This window comes from Helianthus annuus, chromosome 4 (assembly GCF_002127325.2).
Source record: "Helianthus annuus cultivar XRQ/B chromosome 4, HanXRQr2.0-SUNRISE, whole genome shotgun sequence".
NCBI classification, from domain to species: domain Eukaryota; kingdom Viridiplantae; phylum Streptophyta; class Magnoliopsida; order Asterales; family Asteraceae; genus Helianthus; species Helianthus annuus.
This window is the reverse complement of record NC_035436.2, coordinates 148,560,997-148,577,353: the sequence shown is the minus strand read 5'-3', so window position 1 is coordinate 148,577,353 and position 16,357 is coordinate 148,560,997.

Genomic DNA, 16,357 nt, shown 5'->3' with positions numbered 1-16,357 from the left:
GGTTGAGTTGCTTTCGTGTGGGGAACGCGAAGGTTTTAACTTGGAAATTGTTGGCAATTTCCGCGTTCCTACACGTGATATGCTGAATGCGCCCCTGCCGCAAGGCACGGGTATATTCTAAAACTTCCTTGTTATTAAAGTTCACCCCTTTGATTTGTTTGCTGGATTTTTCGAACACAGGTAATCTTGGGGACCTGGGAAGTTTGAAGTGAAAACTGTCCCTAAGAAACATGTGGAGAGGAAACAGGTGAAGAAAACCACGCAGGGTCGCGGTAAGGGAAAACCTGAGGGTTCTGTTGCCCCTCCTTTGGTGTCGAAAGCAGCAGGTATCTCTCGTTCTTGTTACCGCAGATATACCGATTACGTGGTAGTATCTGACATCCTTGAGGGTTTGGGTGTTCCAGGTGGTGGTGCGGCTGCAGGTGGGACCTCTGCGGGTTCGCAGCCTGCTGTTGAGAAGAAGAGAAAGCCGGAGGAGAAAACTGCTGGTGCTGGTGAAGTAAAACGTCGGAAGATACAGACCAAAAGGTCAACTGGTGCGACGCAAAAGAACCCTGCGGCTACTGCTGGTAAGTGATTTATAACTTTTGTAAGTGTTTGCATGCACAACTTGTTTTCTGATAGTTATTGTTTTTTTTTTTGTTTTGCAGAACCGCAACGAAAGGACTTCTCCTCTTTGTTTGAGATGCCTTCTTCTCCCCCACATGAGACAGCTGCGGATGTTGGGGTGACTAAAGAATTCACCGATCCTTCTGCCAAGGTGGTGCCTGATCCCTCAGTGCAGGCAGAGGAGACTGTGGGGAAAGCTGCGTCCCAGATTTTTGATACTGTTGATTCTTCCAACAACCTGATCTCTCCAAATGATGCTGATGATTTGGACTTGAGGTTTTCTGATGCTGGAAAACAAAAATCTGGTGCTGAATAGCAAAAGTCTCCTGCTGCTGAGAAGGTTTCTGGTTCCGCTTCTGGTGGTGCGGGTTACGAAGAGCCTCCGATTCAGCCTGGAGAGTCTGAATTGGAGTACTATTATCGCACCTATACACCGGATCGGAGTATGAGCTATCACCGACCCCCCTGGACTGTTATGCAGGGGATGATATATCAAATAATGCTTCCTTTTGCAAGGAGATTTTGGGTGGCGTGGGCACCCCGTTCGAGGTTAACCGAGCTCGCGCTTTGCCACGTGAGCTCCGAATCAACCAACTCTCTTCCATTTTCGTGGGGAGTTCCATTATGGTGAATGCCATTATGGAGGACTACCAAGCGTTGGGTCGTAGGGAGGAGGAGTCTGTCCGCCTGCGTGTTGAGGCGGAAAAGTTGGTGAGGGCTGCTCGTGAGGGTGCGGAGCAGCTTGAAAAGGATAGGGCTGCTTTTGAGAAGCATAAGCAGACCGAGGAGTGGGCTGCAACTGCTGAGCTTAAACAGGTTCATACTCTTGCCAAGTTATGTCACACCCCGACCACGTAGGACATACAAAACGTGGCGGAAACGTCGGGGAGTGTTGTAACAGAATCAATTGTTTCAAATCCATGGCAAATGAAGTTTCGTTTTATTAATCAAATATGAAAGTATACATTATTCAAACAAGAACCAAATAGTACATATCATAAATTAACTAGTTCTTGTCTCGTTTTAAGTCACTAAGGCACAGGTCCGCCTATGTATATCTTGATAAGTCCTATGCATCATCTCCTGAAAACACATGTGAAAATAGGTACGTCAGCATAAAATGCCTGTGAGATACATTGGTTTTATGAAAACGGAATTCATGACTTATGTTTGAGAAAATGTTTAGACATGAACCTTGTAATTTGCTTTGTCTTGTAAATCATTTGAAAAACGATAAAATCAGATGATATGTATAAATTAGAAGACACTGTATGGTTAAACGGATAACCATGTAAAATGTGTTTGTATAAGATAAGTCGTTTGTAAAACAATGTCTCGTGAAAAGTGTGTTATTTGTATAAAATGTCATCTGTCTAAATTGAAATGATCTAAATAACGCTAAGATATGTAATATTATACAAACATTTATACATAGGAAGTACCAGCGGTGTATCCACCATGTTTGCATCATATTACATACTCCACGTTACTCAAACCATTTACCCAAACCATCCATCATGTAAGATTGTTCTTGTATAACTCAATTGTTAATTGTGTAAACCATGTCAAATGTCTATGTTCAATGTAAATCACCAAATGTGTATGTCAATGTCAACGTGTTCATGTTCAATGTAAATCATGTAATGTGTATCCCAAAATGTATCATGTACAGTAAGCGAAATGTATCAACTTAAACCATATGAAAAATGCACAAAATAAGTCGTTGAAGTAAAACGTGGTTTAAATCAACGTTATGTTCTGTGGAAAAATGCATGCTCTATTGATATCAACATTCATGCGGTATTGTGAAATATGCATACATCCAAGCCTTGAGACTGTGGCGATAAACCCTTAAACAAATTAAAGGTTTATCTAAGTTATGTATATCGAATTCGGTCATTCCTTCCAATCCTATCAAACCCAGGATTTCAGGAACGGGAGTTGTCAATTCCTATGGTACCACTACCTACTAACGAACGGCGTAGCTAATGTTAATGAATGTATTGTCCCATGTTAAACAAACCAAATGTCATAACAAAATGAAGGCATGTGATGTAAACAATTGTACTAAGTATGCTAAGTAAACATACGAAGCAGAAATGTTCATGTAAATCAATGTGCCCATATGCTGAGTAAACATATGCAGCAGAAATGTTCATGTAAATCAATGTGTCCATATGCTGAGTAAACATATGCAACAGAAATGTTCATGTAAATCAATGTGTCCATATGCTGAGTAAACATATGCAACATAAATGTAATGTAAATCAATGTACTAAGTACGCACACAATGGGCATACATAGCATGAAATGTAATGAAATCGTGTACTATAATGTACTAACAACATAGCAGGCATATGATGTGAAAACATGGAAAGCATGAAAGTAACAGATAGGCACATGTGTTTCACCCCAAAACAGTTTAGAAAACAGTAAAAGAGGGGTTCAATGTACTCACCTGAGATTGCTTTGAAGTTCTTGTGTAATAATCACACAATGCTAGTGATCACGGAATATCAAACGGCACCTAATAGGTAGCTATATTAATATACCGGACCAAAATCGGAAGGATCGAATAGTATGCGGGTTCGTAAACCAAACGAGTATGGAGACGCGTGTAATATGGTCTAACAAAGCCTACATACTAAAATGAAACCTAACCTAAGTGCTTGCGACCCATTACGACCCGTTTAGGTAGCTTATGCTACCTTAACGCGTCGTTCGCGTAGAACGCGTTTGGAACGCCTAACATTGTGACCATAAGGCATAACCTCGGAAGGTTATAGCTATGGTCACCTAATGTGTTTGATCGGATCCTAATGATCGACCAAATGGGTCGGGTTCGAAAGTATAAGCGATGGTTTAGATCGCTTACCTTACGACCCTATATATGCACTAAACTAAAAGTGACGAGCTAAGCATGTTAGAACATGCTTAACTAAGTTTAGAAAACAGGTTTGGCATCAAAGCAAACGGCTTTGATGCTCACGAGTAGTTTGGTTACAAAATATGCAAGAATGCACATTTTGGCCGAAACTACGACTCGTCACTGAGCCTAGATAACGTGGTAATCAGTAGGTATAGTCACTTCGGGTTGACCATAGGCTGGTCAATGCAGAAAGTCAATAAAACGTTGACTTTCGGAGTTTAAAAGCGAATAAAAGAGCGAAAGAATACTTACGGAGGGTCCCCGAATGCTAATCTAGATCAAAATGGCTCAGGTATGAAACAAAGGTTCCAACTTAGAGCTCTTGATCAGATTGTGTGGGTTTTTGCAAGAATGGGGGTGGGGTATTTATAGTATTTCCCGAACCGTTAGGATCGTTTCCTGAAAAATGTGATCGGATCTCGATCGTACACTTGTCGAAAACTTGTGGTTACTGAAAATGCCCCTTAGTGAGCTGAAAGGGCAAGTTTAAAACATGTGGTTGTGGTTAAACCAGCTGAAATTTGCTGACTAGCTGATCTTATCTATTCTGGGAGTCTGACATGCCCCGCGTAAGGATTTGGGCAATCCTTACGCTCCCCGCCTGAGGGTCACAGATCAGAATTTTCAGTTTTAGTCCCTGCACTTCAGAAACATGCAATTTGGCCCATTTTTGGCACGTTTAAGCCCCGTTAACCTCATTTCAAGGCTCTAAGATGAAGTTAAAGTGTAGGGGACTTGAAATATGCTCAAAAATATTCCGGATGTCGGTTCATTTGGCCGTACGATCGCGATGTTCGCTTAATTACGACGGAATGCGCATAAGCGCGAAAGACGATCCAAATGACGCGACGAACGGATTTTTCTCATGCCAAACACTAAGGCATAATATAAGGGTGCTTACATAAATGTTTGGATGTCCGGAAGTATTCAGAACGTAAGTTATGCGCAAAAGTGCAAACTTGTGCACTTTTTGACACTTTTAGCCCCTGAATGATCCAAAAGTTTGTTTTAGCATACCAAACCCCTCAAAGCCTATTTCTAAGCTATGTAAAGGATATTTATGGTATGTTTAACTTATGGACATGTTCCGGAATGTTTGTTACAGTTCAAATTGGCATACTTTCGCAGTTTGTCAAGTTTAGTCCCTGTAAGCGAATTAACTTGTTTTTGCCATACCAAAGCCTTCAAAACTTATTTCTAAGTTATGTAAGGGTTATTTAAGGTATGTTGAGTATATGTTGATGTTCTGGAGTATTTGTCGCATTAAACTGAGTACTTTATGCACCAGTTTGCGTATAATTCTCCAGAAAGCGATTTAGAGCTTGAAATCGAACAAGAGTTGATATGTGCAAACGATACACATATTTATATATGTCCAAAGTATGAAATACAATATTTCATTGGTTTGGCGTTTGTTTGATGGTTGAAGTGACACAGGTGTCACAAGTTACTTTCTGATGAACGCAAGAGTTGGAACGAAAAACTTTCTGATGAGCACAAGAGCTGGAAAGTATCTTGGGCCAAACAGAATGAAACATTGTTTCGTGTTTTTCAGGAGTTGACTAATGCCAAGGCAGTGAATGCTGCTTTGGGCATGGAGAAGGCTGCGGCCGAAGCGGTTGCTGTTAAGGCCCGGGAGGCAGAGGCCCGGTTAGCAAAGGCGCTTGAAGAGGCCAAAGAGGCGGGGGCGTTCTGCAAAGGCTCTTGAAGAGGCCAAGGAGAGGGAGAGCCGCGCTTCTAAGGCTCTTGAGGGAGCGAATGCTGATCGCACCCGTTTGAACCAGGTCGTTGGGAGCCTTCAGGTATGGGTTGCCTTTTCTGTTCAATTTTTCTTCTACTTTCTGAGTATGTTTAATAATTTTTGTACATACTGTGTTTCTTGTTTCCGAAAGGCTGAGGTGCAGGCTCGCGAGGCCAAGCTCGCGGAGATTAGTGCGCTCGCGACTGTAGCTGAAAAGCGGGCTAACGAGGCTGCTGAGGTTAGAGATAGCCTTACATCATTTAATCAGCTTGAAGCTAACCATGAGTGGATGCGATTGCACGGTATTGGGCATGTAAGTATCTGGTGCCTTTGGTTTTGTTTGGATTTGCACGTGATAATCTCATTGCTTGTGTTGCAGATTGTTAGGGCAATCTTGGATGCGCCTGAGACTGCAACTGGTATAGACCTTATTAAGCAGCGTGCCCGGGATGCTGGCTTTAAAGCTGGTTACAACCGATGCATCAGCCATATGAACATCTTGTCTAAAGGCGGATATACCGATGAACGGTCTGGGTTCCATGGTGTGAATACTGAAGCGCTTCTTGACGCGACTTTTACATCATTTTATGACATGTCTATTTCTGCGCTTGAGAAGCTTGACGAATGCCTGGATGCTCCTGACTATGTAGACCGTTTGCGGATGTTATATGCTGATGCGGAGGAGTCGGAAGAGGAAAAAACTGCTGGTGACGGCCAAGATGGCGCGGGTACCAGCAGTACAAAATAGGCTAGGCTGGCCTGCGTGCCCCTTTTTGTTTTCCTTATGTAAATGTTATAACCTTATGTAAATCCATTGTGCACGACGTGGGTGCATGAATTTTCTGAATATAAAGTTTAACTGTTGTTCAATTTGTACAAGTGTTTTTACTTCTAGCATATTTGAACGTGTGTATGCAGAACTCTACCCGTTGTAAACGCGGTTGAGTATACTCTATACCTTTGTCGTATGAGTATTAGTCAATTCCAGTGTTTGTCCCGTTAGGGTTTAGGAATTGTGTAGGTTTTGTAAAAACCGTGTGTGTATCCGGCCGGATAGACACTTAAATGTTTTGCCTTTGCTGGCCTATTACAATATTTGTGTGTGGTCACCGCTTTGTGTGGGTATCGCGAATGAAGATTTTGCCAATCTGTTTTTGCAGATATCGCAAAATGGAACACGCATTTGTAATAGTAGTAAAAAACAATATTGAATTGAATTGCTCATTTATTTATTTGCCAATGGTCTGCGGCCCGGTAGGTTACATGGAAAATGTAAAAACATGGCTTACATGTAACAGCGTCGAAGCTGTTGTGCATTCCATGTGCGTGCGATAGGTTCGCCTTCTAACGTTTGTAGTTTATACGCGCCTTTGCCCAGGACCTCTTTGATGAGGTAGGGTCCTTCCCACTTGGGGGAAAGCTTTCCTGGGCGTTCAACGTTAGAAGCTTCGTTATCGCGAAGGACGTAGTCTCCCAGGTTAAAGGTACAAACCCGCACGCGTGAATTGTAGTATTTTTCAAGCTTGGTTTTGTACTTGGCCTCGTTGATGGCAGCGTTTTCACGCCTTTCTTCTAGGAGGTCCAAGTCAAGCCTGCGTGCTTCATTGTTGGCTATTTTGTTGATAGCCAACATTCGAGGTGAAGGAAGACCTACTTCCGCGGGGATTACCGCTTCTGAGCCATAGACCAGGCTGAAAGGTGTCTCCCCGTTGCTCGTTTTTGGGCTAGTTCTGTGAGCCCATAAGATGCTTGGGAGTTCATCGACCCAGCCACACCTGGCTGTTCCCAACCTTGCTTTGATGCCTTCGACTAGACTTTTATTGATACTCTCAACTTGGCCATTTCCTTGCGGGTGTGCCACTAAGGAGAATATGTGTTTAATATGTAGTTCTTCTAGCCATTTTTTAAATTCGTCAGCAGCAAAGTTGGTGCCGTTATCGGTAACGATGCACATTGGTAGACCGAAACGGCAGATGATGTGTTCCTAAATGAATTTCCTCGTTATCATAGCAGTGGTTGAGGTGAGTGGTTTTGCCTCTACCCATTTTGTGAAGTAATCGACAGCTACCATGATTAATTTGACCGCACCTGGTGCGTCCGGGAAAGGTCCGACCACGTCGATTGCCCACTTTTGAAAGGGCCATGCGGTGGTGACCGGGATCAAGTTGTTCTTGGGGCGCAAAGTCTTGGGAGCATGTCACTGGCAATTAATACATTTGCGCAATTCTTTGACGGCATCCAGGTGCATGCCGGGCCAATAATACCCAGCATTCATAATTTTAGCCACTACCATGTGTGGCCCTACGTGTATGCCACACATTCCCTCGTGTATCTCTATGATGAGGTATGTGGCATCTTGGGGGTCGACGCGGCGTAGGAGTGGGCCCAGGTATGATTTACGGTATAGGATGCCGTCTCCCATTTGATAATGGCACGCTTTGTATTGCAACTTACGTGCCTCCGACTTGCTTTAGGGAGTAACGCCTGATTGTAAGTATGCAATGATTGGCGTCATCCATGATGTTGTACCGTACTGGATGACGTTGACTTGGTGCAGGGGTACTGAGGGATTCTGCAGAATCTCAATGCGTATCTCCTTTGCCAGATGTTGGAAGCTAGTGGATGCGAGTTTTGACAGTGCATCCGCGGATTTGTTTTCACTTCTGTTGATATGACGGATATTGAAGGAAGTGAATTTTGATTTTAGTTGCAAGGCTTGCTCGAGGTAGAGGATCATGATATCCCCTTTTGCGACATAGTCACCACGCACCTGCCTGCGACTAACAAGGAGTCGACGTGTGCTTCCAGATGTTGTACGCCGAGCTTGACTGCCAGACGTAGCCCTGCCAATAGAGCCTCGTACTTTGCCTCATTATTTGTGCTTTTGAAATCGAGGCGGATTGCATAGGTAAGCTCTTGGCTGTCGGGGCTGACGAGTCGCAGACCTGCGCCTGCACCCTCCTCGTTGGAGGCACCATCGGTAAAAAGTGCCCAAGTTTCCGAGGAGGATGGTGTTGGTGTAGGGTTTTGTTCTTCTTCGCATTCTTGGATGCGATTTGCCGGTACCTTGGCAACGAAATCAGCTAAGACTTTGCCTTTAATTGTGGGGCGCGGTTTATAGTTCAGTGTGTGCGCGCCCAACTCGATTGCCAATTTTGCTAATCTCCCAAAGATGTCAGGTTTGGATAGGATCGGGCCGATCCTGTTGTTGGTTAACACCGTGATGACATGGTTTGCGAAATCAGCTAAGACTTTGCCTTTAATTTCAGTGTGTGTGCGCCCAGCTCGTCGCAACCGTCTTGACGCGTGTACTAGTGCTAGTACCAACTTTTCCATTATTGAATATCTTGTCTCTGAGTCGTTGAGCATCTTGCTGCTGTAGTAGATGGGTGTTTGAACTCCCTCCCGATCCACTATTAGTACCACACCTACCGCATTGTCTGCGGCGGATAGGTATAATATAAGTGGTTCCCCTTTGCGTGGTGCGGTTAGAGTTGGGAGTTGTATAAAACACTCTTTCATTTCCCGGAAAGCGTTTTCAGCTTTTGCGGTCCATTGGAATTGTTCTTTCTTTAGACAGTTCAGCAGGGTCTTGATGAAAGGATAAGACTTAGCTGCATGGTTGGCTAAGAATCTGTTTAGTGCGGCTAGCCTACCGGCTAGTCGTTGCATCTCTTTCATCGTTGAAGGCGATGGCATGCACTTGATCACCTGAACTTTTTCCGGGTTTACTTTGAATCCATCTTCGGTTACGATGAATCCAAGGAATTTGCCTTTTTCCATTCCAAACGAGCATTTCCCTAGATTGAGCTTCATATTGACGCTTCGCAGAGTTTGGAATGTTCTTTCGATATCGGTGAGCATGGTATCCGCTTCCATGCTCATGATGACTAGATCGTCCATGTAGATTTCGGCACTTTTGTTGATTTGCCCACGGAAAGTATCATTCATCAGTTTTTGATAGGTTGCGCCCGCGTTGCGTAACCCAAACGGCATTTTTGTATAGCAGTAATTTCCGGTAGGGGTGCAGAATGTCGTTTTGTCTTCATCCTCGATTGCCATCTGTACCTGGTGGTAGCCTTTGTAACAATCGAGGAAGCACTTCCATCGAAATGGTGCGAGGTTATCGACCTTTTCGTAGATTTATGGAAGTGCGTAACAATCCTTGGGATAGACTTTGTTGAGGTCTTTATAATCGACGCACATGCGCCAGCCCCCGGATGGTTTCTCTACCATGACTGGGTTGGACAACCAAGTCTGGTACTTGACTTCCCGCAGGATGCCTGCGGAGAGCAGCTCTTCTACCTGCTCATGCATCGCCTGGTTTTTTGCGGATCCAAGGTGGCGTTGCCCTTGGATCATCGGCTTGATACCTGGCAAGGTATTCAAGAAATGTTGCGCGATTTCGCGTGGGACCCCAGTCATGTCTGCGGGTGCCCATGCAAAAATATCTTGGTTCCTGAAGAGAAGCTGCTTCAGGTGTGCTCTGGTGTTGGGGGATAAGGCGTGGCTCAACGTGACCTTTTGCTCTGGGAAACTCGCTTTGAGAACCCATTTTTCTGGTTGGTTGTTGGGGGTAGGCCTTGCTATCTTGGTCGGACGTATTTCGTCCGACAACATGACGTCTCTGCGCGCGTAGATTATCGCGACCCCTGTTTCGGTTGGGAAACCGACAGCAGAGTGGGGTACGGACGTAATCATGTTGAAATCGCCCTGGGATTCTCTCCCGAGTAGCACGTCATATTTGGAGGTGTGAGGCAAAACTATGAAATTCACCTCATCCGTTCTTTTGTGCCTTCCGTTGGTAAGGCGCACATGAAAAGTAATTTGGCGCAGGGCAAAAACAATTTCCCCTGCGAACCCGGCCAACGGGTAGTCCACCGCTTGCAACCAATCTTTGTCCTCCTGGTCGAACTGGTTGAAGCACTGCTCGTATATGATATCAGAAGTACTGCCTGGGTCGATGAACAATCGCTCAGTGCAGTAATGAGCTAGGTGGCCTGTAATAACGATGGCGCGCCTGTCGTGCGGGCCGCCTCGGACTTTTGGAAAGACGACTTGCTCGTCTTTCCAGTCATTGTCGGGTCTTCTCGCCGCCTTACGCGGCCTTCCCTTGCCTCCATTGATCATATGGGTCGAGGCCACATACATGGTCCTCTTCCCGGAGTAGGTGCCCTCGCCATGGGGGGTGATGCGTTTGGTGGCTTTTTGCCCACCGGGCAACAGGTGTTGCAGCTTCCCCTCCTTTAGGGCTCGCTCAATCTCCAGTCGGAGACTAATGCAGTTGTTTGTTGTATGGCCCTGGTCCTTGTGATACTCACAATAGAGAGTGAGATCTTGATTTTTCTTGGACTTCATTGGTTGGGCCGGTCGCAGGAACTGCGCGTCCGTAAGAAGGACTTCGCTTGGCGACTTGGTTATCTCGGTCCAGTTGCGGTCCCGAGATTCTTTCTTTGACGCCCGGTTGTCCCGTTGGGCGTTAATTGTTGCCCTTGCATTGAACTGGTTGGTACGCGGGAAATAAGGTTTGGGATCGCTGCCGCGATTCCCTGTGTCCCGGTTGCGCTTATTGTTGCGCTTGGGCTCGTAGCGGGAGGTTTGACCTTCCGCTTGGGACTGTGCCTTTGCGAGATGCGGTTTAAGGGACCGCTGAGTCTGGGCGTATGTCTTGACCGCAGCCATGACATCTTCCCATTTCTTTGGCAAGCCATCCTTGCCGGAGATGGTCATAACCATCTGTTCGTCTCTGACGGCTTTGATGAAGTGGTTACGTGCCATTTGGTCTGCCATGTCACCTATCTCCAGGCATTCTTTGTTGTATCGGACGACGAACGCTTCAAGAGATTCGTCGTCCCTGCGCCAGATATTCATGACGTCCATCGAATCACGTTCGTGACGTCGCTGCTGGCTGAAATGTGCGAGGAACTTTGCATGTAAGTCCTCAAATGAGGCCAGTGATCCTACTGGCAAAGAATCAAACCATGCCCTGGCCAGACCCGTGAGGGTCTGGGGGAAAAATGACACCAGGTGGGCTCGACCCACCTGCCGTTGCACCCTACACCTATGAAGATGTTCATGTGATCGTCCGGGTCGGACGAACCGTTGTATTTCCCAATGTTAAATGGGAATTTTGTGGTGGTGACATGGGCGTGGGCGATTTCTGGGGCGAATTTGGAGTTTTCGGCCGCAGCTTTTGGCCTGTAGGGTCGGCTCTCGGGGCGCTTTGCAGCGCGGAGGTATGTGTTTCGGGGGTGAGTAGGAGGAGAATAGTTGCGTCCTCCCGTTCTGCTGCTAGTGGCATGAGATACCCCGCAATATGTATGGTCGTCCGGGTCGGTACGGCCATATCCTTCGTGATGGGACTGCGGTCCCAGCCGGCTTTGAATGCCGGAGCCGTGATGGGCTGTGGATTGCCGCCTATTATCGCCTTGAGGGCCTAGGCGGCTTTGTATTGGGCCTCTAGCACGAGACCCATATGAGGAATCATCCTCAACAATTGTGCGGACCTCACAGTAAGAGGATCCGCGGTTCGCTGGGTGATCGTCCGCTGGGTGATCTCCTGCACAAGGAAACAAACCGTGACTCGTAACAAGGAGGATGGGGTGGGGGGTGCTCCTTGTTACCACTCTCCGGCGTGAGAATCAGGAATTTTCTTAGGAAGCAAAGTGTGATAGTAGTAGTAGTGAGGGAGTTGTGAAGAGATACCTCAAACCTGGTTTGGGGTTGGTATTTATAGCCGAGGAGTGAAGGAGGAGTTGAAGGGACAGACTGACGACGCGCAGCCCTTATGCAGGTGTGTCAGGCTTGTCGGTTGTGGAGGTGAAGCCACGTCCTACTGTAGTGTCAGTCTGTTGCTTACGTGTGGTCTGACAGGCGACTGTCATTGGTGCCACTTGCTCTATGATGTCAGTCCCATTTGCCTCGTGGGCAGGATGCGGTGCTGCACCGCATCGCTGCCTGTGGTAATCGCTGCCGCTTCCGCGTTCTCACCATGGCGAAGATTGTGGGATGCGGTGCCATGCCGCATCGCCACTTGTGGTGACTGTTGCTGTTATCCAGCTCCCTTGTATTGATAGAAGTGTTCACTGGATGCGGTGCTAGGCCGCATCGCTGTGAGTACTTCCGTTTTCATATACCAGATGCAGTGCCAAGCCGCATTACTATACCGTCCTCATATTCCAGGTAAGTCCTCCTCCATCATTGGGCAGATTGGATTTGACCACTGTGTTCGCGCATTCCCGCACGGACACAGGTAAGTTGTTAGCTAGTGGGGGTTTTGATAAGGGTAATGGCCACTCGCGGTCGTGCTGACGTGAGATCTGGGACCATACCCCTTCAACATTCATCTCCACCGCCAGCATCACCTCCACTGCCACCATCACCTCCACCACCACTGCTCCGCCTCCTTAACCCATACCCACCTCCACCAAACCACCATAACACTACAACCGCCGAACCAAGACGCCACCCCCTTTTCCGCCTTCCCTCCTCTGCCGACAAACCCACCTACACGTCACCTGCAACTTTCAGCCACAACATCAACCTTCATCATCGTCTTAATCAACTACCTGTCTATCCATCTTCTCTGTCGCCATCCAATCCGTCTCCGTCACCATTCCTCCTCTGGTCATCCTCCGCCGATCATAATCACCACCATCGTTAACCTGCAACTCCGATATCTCCTCACACCTCTGGTCACCGTTCCTTCGACGACCACAGTTATCGCCGGCGACTGCACTATGCTACGAGCCATCACAGGTATGCTATGAGCGGGCACAGGTATGCTACAAGCCGGCACAACACAAGGTTCGACCCGGTTCAGCTATGCTACGAGCCGGCACAACACAAGGTTCGAGCCGGTTCACCTGCTTGGAGCCGTTTCAGCTGATCCGAGCTGTTTGTCGGACACGTGTCTCCATCAGATTGGTCATCGTTGAAGGAACTCCTTGAGCCGGCACAACACAAGGTTTGAGCCGGTTCAGTTGACGGTGCCGGCTCGTGGAGCCGGGTCAGTTGGCCAAAATTGAAAAAACGGCGTGGTCAAGCCTAGTTTCGTGATTTACCCTAAAATTAATCTTATATATCTTTTTAGAAAATAAAATGAGGAAGAAAGTCTCTAAAGGTACATGTCATCACTCCCAATCACTTGGTAGGCTATGATTAAGATTTTGAGTCACCAACATGTGAAATTATCAATTACTGTAGCTAATGCTAACAAATTGTTCAATTATATATACAACAATATATGTAAATGTATATTTAATAAACTATTGGTTTCTTAATATGGACATTGTGTTTTTATATACGCATGTAGGGTTTTGAAACATGCAAATATGTAGAACGATGGCAAATGAATCGCAACCCAATAGAAAAACTGCAGCTCGGCATATTTGGGACAGGTAATGAGGTGTGTATTCATGTATGTGACCGATTATCAATTTAAAAAAATCACGTGTTTGTGGTATAAGGTGATACTAGCATGACTACCGAAACTCGTTTGCCCCATTGAAACTGAATATATTAGTATATTATATAATCTTAAATATATAGTAAATAGTATGTTGAGTTATAAGAAAGTTGATACTGCTAAAATTATAGAACTGTTAAGAATAAGCCGGTTTTTAAGGTGGGCTAGATACTTGGTATGATGAGAAACCGTTCAAGGATATTTTCCCCAATTTGTTTGGCTTAGAATCTTCCAATGGTTGCAGGATTGTTGATCAGTGTTATGATATTGATCGGGTGGTTTTAGCGTTATGGGTTTGGAAACAACAACCAACACAGTTGATGATCTTGCTAAGCTTGTCGGCTGCTCTGTAAGTTGTCTTCTCTCAGGTTTGGTTCAGACTTTGATAAATGGGTTCGGAATGGCGGTGATTCAGGTTTTTTTCTCAGTGGTGTCAATGAAAAATTGCACCTAGCTACGTCTCAGAATTGTCCCCGATTCGAATGAAATAGTTAGATACCCCTTAAGGTTAATGTTTTCGGGTGGATAACTTCTTTCGACTGTCTTCCAACTCTTGATAACCTTCAACAAAGAAACATTTCCCCCGCTACTTCTATTTGTTGTTTGTGTAATGAAGTGAACAACTCCGTTGATCACTTTTTTTGTTTGTGTTGCGTAGCAACGGTGATTTGGGATAATATTTTTTCGTGGTTTCTCGTTCTTTATGTGTTCTCCACTAAAGATGTGTTGGATTTTCACAAATCTATTTCGGTTCAAAGTCGCAAAAGAAAAATATTTCTTAGGATTGTGGTAATCTCTTGTTGGCATATTTGGCGTGCTAGGAACAATATCATCTTCTCAAACACCCCAAGTTACATTGAGCATATTCTTGGCGAAATCATTTCCCTTAGCTTCTTTTGGATCAATGATCGTTCTAAGTCTCGTTGTTTAGAGTGGTATCGTTGGAAGTCTTTTGATGTCTAGTTTGTTTCTGTCGTTTGGTTGGTGCGTTTGCTAGCAGCTTGCTAGCGGACGTGTTTTTTTAATAAAATTTGTCTTTTGAAGAAAAAATCAAGATAATTTAACACAATACAATGGCTTATGATTAGTTTTACGTCTGTAATGATTAGAAGTTACTAAAAATCGAGAGTAACTAAAATTTTATACATTTTCTTACTAAAAGATTGTACTCTTTTTGCTAATGGGATTCGTTGTTCATTCGCAAAGAAAAAGTCTTTAAAACACTTAAGTTTAAAGGTTTTGGGTTCAAGTTCGACAGACGACAATATTAAAAAATATTCTATTGAGAAAAAAATGACTGCCCGTTTTGTTTTGTTTAGTTTTGTTTTGGTTTTCTTTTGAACAGCAAAACCTGCACACCATATTAATTAAACCCCTGACCTTTGTAACAACCTTAGTACATTTTATATGATTATCATATAAATTTCGATTATAATAGTGTAGTTACAGTTAAACATACACTTAAAATACGAGTTTGTTAAAAGATTTTAAACTTTTAAAACATTTTAACATAACATGTATAAATTCGCTGTTTAAAAGTGACGACAAAACTTTTTCGCGGAAGCTTGAATTCTTTAGGTGTTCGGTTCCTCATCGAGCTTGATCGTCCTCCGGTACATCTAATATACCTACATTTCATACAAACATGAAACGTTTTAGTCATGTGATGTTTAAAACAAGTTTAAATGAAATCGCAGGTCAAAACAGTCAACAACAAAACTTTTTGTCAGTTCAGTTAGCCCTCGCGGGGCGCGACGAACTCATGCCTGGCTTACGCGGGCCGCGACCATCTGTCGCGTGTCGCAACAATAATGTAAGTCGTTGTCGTGTAGCGCGACAGCTATCTTTTTCCAGCGAGTTTGGTTCCAGATGCTGCAGATTTCCAGCCAAACCAAATTTTTCGGAAACGAGCATAACTTGCTCGTTTTTGGTCCGATTTAAGTCACGTTTCTTCCTACGTGATCGTAATTTAGTTCTCCATCACATGGATTTAACATCCGATATCTTGATTAATAAAATTTTAGAATTTTAAGACTTCGGCTTAAAATATAATTCCCAAATTTTGACCCGTTCATAATTTTATTAAACTAAAACTAGTTTGTTGCATAGAAACTATCATGAACCTCATTTTATATCAGATTCTATTATTCAAGGTCCAAACCACGGGTTTCTTACGTGTTCTAAACCTGTTTTCACTCATATACTTATTTTGACCCATTAAGGGGTTTTAAGTGTGACAACCCGAACTTTCAAGGTCGGTAACGCTCCATGTTTTGATCTTTACTTGTCGTAATCTTTCTCTAATATGTTAAAACGTTCTATTCGTATAACCTTGTTAAATTAATTGGTACAATAAATTATTAAATAACGTTTGGACATTTGGGCCGCACATCAACTGGGCCGCATCTCCACACCCGAGCCCAATACACCATTTGTTTTAATTTAATCTCGGCAGCCCACCTATTTTAACTTCATCTTGGCCCAATACACTATGCAGTGTGCGTGTAATTATTGTTTTCGGCCCACTTTGTTTTGATGATTAGATGATAGGATATGACCGACCCACTTCAAATGTTTTGGTATTATATTAGGTGTACGTGACTTTCTTTTG